Below are 6,291 nucleotides of genomic sequence, written 5' to 3'. Positions count from 1 at the left end.
TTTTTATTAAAATCTGAAACAAATTTGTCTTCTCAACTCCCTTACTCCACATTCAACTTTGCCCTTTCATGCCCTTGTGAAATTTGAAACTGCTCAGTAATACCAAGATGTGCCATAAGAAGCCACACATGAGTGAGAAGCTCCCCTCCTTGGGTGAGCTGCTGAGCATGATGATTCCATTGACAATGACTTGCAGCATAAGATAGCATTTCCACCCACACATGACAAATTAATTCCCACTTCTTTGCACTATCCCATTCTTTAGCAGTTGCTAGTGATTGCAAAGATTTAGCAAGTCTACATGCGTCAAATAGTACAGATTTACTTCTGTCTCCTTTCACTTTTGATGGAGGAATTTCAGTATTGACTTGGAGTAACATTGAGCAAGCATTAAGTTTTTGGTGTGTAACCATTTTGCCGACATTGCCTCCACCCAATTTTTGATTCTTTCTTTGAAAAATTCATTAGCCTCGGCGCATGTGTCTCGAAACCTGATTTGTCCGATCCCATTGGGTAGCATGACAGGACACACGACAAGAAGATACAACAAGTAGTTGGATAAGCGCTTGCTAGCTTTACAATGTGGGGTTTTAATTGAACGGTTTTAGACCCTTAAAAAACAACCAGATTGATTAGCTATAGATTTAATTAGCCAAGTTGTTACCTTAGTCATTATTGCAAATTCCAGATCTGTGCAAATCGATGCTTCACCTGATGAAACCAACCATACAGATGTGCTCCACGGCCTCTCGCGATCAAAACCCAGGAACCTGGAATCTAACGACGGCTGAACGCGCCTCCACGCGCTGACAAAGCCTCCGTTTGCTCCTCCCACGCGCCGCCGAAATTCTGGAATTCAGAATGCATTATGGTACACGCGCCGCTCTTTCGGCGTCGTCACCCACCGATCTACAAAACCCAGGAAGCCCGGCAGCCGAAACAAAGACACGCGCCCACACGCGCCGCTAGCGTTTCTGGCATCTCGTTCACGTGCCGGTGGACGTATCACGCTCCTCCACGCGCCGGAAAACTGCTGCTGACGTCATCCGATGACGTCATCTTGCCACGTCAGCACATGCAAGCTTTTGCCACGTCAGCCCTAATCCACGTCATCAGCCACGTCGCTAGCCACGTCAGCAGTGTCGCCTCGTCAGCACCACGTCACCTAGCTGACCGTTGACCCGGACCGACCCGACCCGGACCACCCGGATCTGACCCGTGAGCACTGACCGTTGACTTTGACCAGATTCGTTGACTTTCGTTGACTTTGCGTTGACTTTTGACCAAAAGTTAAAATTTCTGTAATGGCCTATCTTGCTCAGTTTTTCGCGTAGATTCCGATTTTGGACTCCGTTTCTTCATTTGAAGCTCCAAAATTGGTCAATTGGCACATTCTTCATTTTGGTTTCTTCAAAGGCATTCTTCAAGGCATCTCCAAGTGATCTTCTCATGCTTATCCAACCTCAATCCTTCATCGAGCTTCCGCCTTGAGTTTGAGGGAGGGTGTTAGAGATATATATTAGACATATATTAGCCCAATGTAATAGGCTCAAGCCCAGTCCTACTTGTACTAGTAGTCTAGGGTTTAGTCTCCTATATATACACATGTTAGGGTTCATTATAACTGAGGTTATTGTACTACACTCCTACACAATAAAGATGTAGCCCTTAAGGGATTCCTTCGTGGATGTAGGCCGTCAAGGCTGAACCACGTAACCCTCGTGTTCTTGATGTTCCTATTCTATGCTTCCTCTTCCGCATCAACTCTAGCATACACAACATGGTATAACACATTGCGTTTGATAATATTCTCCATTTAACATGGTATCAAAGCTAATATTCAACATGGTATCAGAACTAATATTTAATATGGTATCAGAGCTAATATTTAACATACTGTAAAATTTCTAAATAGTCAAGAGGATTGTTTACTGGCTCCGTATATGAGTTTTCAACTTCTACGGGAAATCTAATTAATTTCTCCAATGAAACCTTGAACCCCTCATCTTTCTTTGAGCTGTATTCCTCCATGTATCTGGCATAATTTGGACCTGGGTCTGGAGGAGAGGGCATAGACTCTCTAAACTTCTCACTGTTTGCAGACCACAGAACCCATACCCTCTGTCCACACTTAACAACCCCAGATAAAAACACTGGAATTGCTAGAATATTTAGTGGAGTATTGGTCCAGGCTTTAAGTAAGACATAGGCAGCTACTACCACTTGGCTAACTAGTGTAAGTAAGTGCCTTCGCCACAACTCATTGTCTTCCAAAGAGTATGCAGTGATAGTGTCCGGGCCACCGAGGTGCAAGAGAAGAAATGGAGCCCAGAATAGTGTAATTACAATGTTTGAATCTAAGGAATGGTCGCAAGAGCTCCGTGCATGGTTGGAAAGCACACTAAGTGAGACATTACAAATTTTGGACTGGGCAAAGTAATTTGGGCCCAAGCAGTAAAGTATTACGTGTATATTATCTAAAAAAATATATATATATATATATTAATAATGGTCTATGCACGAGTTGGTAATACTTCTTAAGATTGTTGATGCTTTCAGTATGATGATACCACATTAGTTTAGGTATTTATTAATTTTTTTAATGGATTTTTAGACCCAGAATATGATATGGAGTTAATTATTTATTTAAGGTCCAATAATGCCAATTGTTTAATTAGGTTTTAACAATTAAAAAATTAAACATAGGTTGTTGCCAAAGCAAATAATAAACACAATATACAAAGAACACGGGATATGATGATGAAGTGGAAAACTCAAGGAAAATGTTTTCAAGAGAAAAACCACTACGAGGAAAGCATCCCCAAATAAGCAATCCAATATAACATAATAATTTTACAATCTAGAAAAAGTATATTGTTTTTGGGCGGGGGNGAGGTGCAAGAGAAGAAATGGAGCCCAGAATAGTGTAATTACAATGTTTGAATCTATGGAATGGTCGCAAGAGCTCCGTGCATGGTTGGAAAGCACACTAAGTGAGACTGTCACAGCCCAGTCTGCTACCATGTAGGTGACCCATAGAAGGATACTGAGCATGTCACTAGCTAAATTCTTCCTCTTTCTGCCTGTCAGGGTGAGAATGGTTTGGATGGCAAGGCTAAGTAGAACGAGAATGCGGATCTCTAAGAGGTTCCAAAATTTGCTCATGCCTGGTGAGATGAGCTGCACCACCTTCATCTTCTCTGTGAAAATCAAACTGCTAAAAACTAGAGAAAAAAAAAAAAAGTATTTTGAGAACATAAACTTATAGGAGAAAAGAAGTTGATTGTTGTTGTTGTTTTTTTTTTTTTTTATTGGGTCATATTCTGCATTAGTATAAAATTTACTCTGTAAAGTAGGTTAATGAATGAAAGGTACATATGAATTGTAAATCTTACTTGTAGCTAACATGGAAGCTCTTCTTTTCTTTCTGTAACTCAAAATGTGCGCTGGTAGACAACAGCTTGGGAGTGGAAATTAGAGCCAGCCCTTTTAGAACCCAATATGAGTATGCATGTGTTTCCGCAACAAACATAATAGGGTCTTGATTATTATAAAAAGAAAAAAATACTTGCAAGTTGTAATACTGATCCTACTAAAATAGTAGTATAGTGCACTGGAAATTCTTGCTAAATAATTGACAGTTTATGTCATATGGTGTTTTACTGTCTACCTTTCAGGACCATATTCAACAAAATGTCGTGCTTCAGTAATGCATTTTATAAGATTCGTGTCTACATGTGATGGGACTCCAATTCAACCTGTATTTGGGGTTTTGATCTGATTCATTTCTCTATATTACCTTTTTTTTTTCTTTTTTTGAGGAACCTCTATATTGACTTGATTGTATAATAAATACAGCAGCACTAGGATTTCGCTTCCGCGTTCAAATTTGAAACAACAAAATTTTATGAAAGATCCAACTGGGGGGGGGAGAGAGATTCTAGAGTAGCATCTTTGCTGGACCATGACTGAGGAATGTACAGCCTAGTTAAATGGCCATGGGCTAGTAAACCCAAGAGGGCTCGGGAGAGGAGCTTGGATAATGACCTGAATTGCTTGATGAAGTCCCTCGAACGTGGACCTCCCGAAGTGGACAAGATGTATCCCACCCCTAGTTGGGAAGCAAGAATCGAGGGAAGCAATAGTAGCAAGTGTGGGTGAAGAGGGGAAGAGGGAAACTTCCCAGGGAAGCATCCATTGCCTCCTCATTTAATACCCTGCAACTACTATATCAGTTGCATTAATGCATGAGTGATACTTGAACAGTGTCCAAACAACCTGTAGTTCACTTAGCACTTCCTCCAAAGGTGGGATGCGACAAATATTTAAGGGAGATTGACCACCCTCCATGTGGAGGATCAAGATTAATATTAAAAGGAAACCATTATAAGAGGAGGAAGGATCTTGGTGAATAGGGATCAGAATGTAGAGATTAGAGAGAGAAACACTTAAATTTGTAAGATCTAAAGTGTAACAATTCTCCTCGACTAACTAAGGAAACATCAATATACTCATTTACACTATTTTTACTTGTTAAATTTTACTTCTTTCCATTTGGACCCTTTACTCTGACTTCAACCCATTAGATAGGGAGCCTAAGTGTTAGTCTGCTATTCTCATCTCTACAAATTAGTTATAGTGGGATCACATCCAAAGCCCATTTTTCCTTCTTGGACCTTTTTCAATTGTTTTTGCCCAATACACATATAATCTTTGACTCTATTCAATAGATGGACTTTCTATAAAAACCTTCCACAACCTCAAACCTTTGCACTATTCAATTATATAGATGTTGCACAAATAATTTACCCATGTTACATGACTAGAACCTCCGACCAACTCCAAGAAACTTTCAAAGATTTCATTGACCGCAATAACACTAGGCTCATGTGATTCCAACTTGATCACACAATTACACCAACACCATCTTGAATATCTCTCTATTTGTACTCATACGTTGTATGAAAATAAGCTTGGTTGATTCCTCTCTGAGGTTCCTGGCAATAGCCTCTCTCAGCAATTAATGACACATCAACCTTGATTCTTGATCAAAGGGCAATTGAGCTTTGATTAATAGAAGGATAGTCCAATTAATCAAAGGGCAATTAAGCTTTAATTAATTAATGACACATCAACCTTAAACAAATTATTTAACCTAATTTATTAACCAAGTGATTACTTAGATTAATTTTCAGATCTAGGTTAAACACAAATAAATTATATCATGCAAAGATGCGGAAAAGTAAATAACACTACGATATGATGACTTAGGAAAATCAATGAAGCTAACCGTTTAAAGGTAAAAACCTAGGGAGGATTTAACCTAACTATTCTCAAGGTAAACCAAATTCACTACAAGAGAATTGAAGTTTTTACAAAAGATTTAATCCTAAATCTAATGCTACCCCATGTAGTAACTTACTGACACGACCAGGTGCAAGCTTCGAATCCAGAGACTTCTTCTCTTCTTGGATTTACACCAACACAAGCCGTCTTGCTTGTGACTTTGAGATCCCATTCAAAGGTTTCAGATCACCTTCACTTGTTGATCTTGATGCAGCAACTATGTTCTATCAATGCTTGATTGTAGTTTTGGCTCCAGTAGATTCTTGTGTAGTTAGAAGGTACCAAACCTCTCAAATCTCACAAAGAGTAACACACAAGTCTTCTTCAGCAGCCTCAAAACGTGGCTAGGGTTTCCCTTTTATATTTGGAGAAGTTTAGATGAAACCATAAACATTTTTGCAGGCTTTAGGCCTGCTTAAATATTCTGTAGAAACTGTGCCTGCGATTTTCGATCGATCGAGCCTAATTCTTGATCGGTCGAGAAAGGCAAAACTTCACTTTTCTTTTTTGCAATCAGCTAGACTTCAAAACTTGAAACAACCTTATTTAAGCATTGCCTAAACACCTAGACTAGACATGTTTTGTTCTCGATTTGCCAACACAATACAACCATGATTCTAAATATTTAATTCTATATCTTTAGAACCAGAATCTCACAAATCTCATAAAAGTAACTCACAAGACTCTCTAGGTCATCTGAAACGTGATTTAGGGTTATCCTTTTATACCTAGTAGTGTTGGACACAAACCCTAAACGTTTTGCAGGCTTACGGGCCTGATTTAAAATTTGCAGAATTCAGATTTCGTTCGATCGAGCCTGTCTCTCGATCGGTCGAGCCTTGCAATTTCTAAATTCTTTTTTCTATAGCTTGACTGTTCTTGAATCTTGAGTTGAACTAATCTTAAGGAATGTCTAACACTTGTTCTAAGATATGAAAATCTTAA

Source organism: Quercus suber, unplaced genomic scaffold (genome assembly GCF_002906115.3).
Source record: "Quercus suber isolate HL8 unplaced genomic scaffold, Cork oak 2.0 scaffold_61, whole genome shotgun sequence".
In the NCBI taxonomy this organism is placed as follows: Eukaryota; Viridiplantae; Streptophyta; class Magnoliopsida; order Fagales; family Fagaceae; genus Quercus; species Quercus suber.
This window is presented reverse-complemented; position numbering follows the sequence as displayed.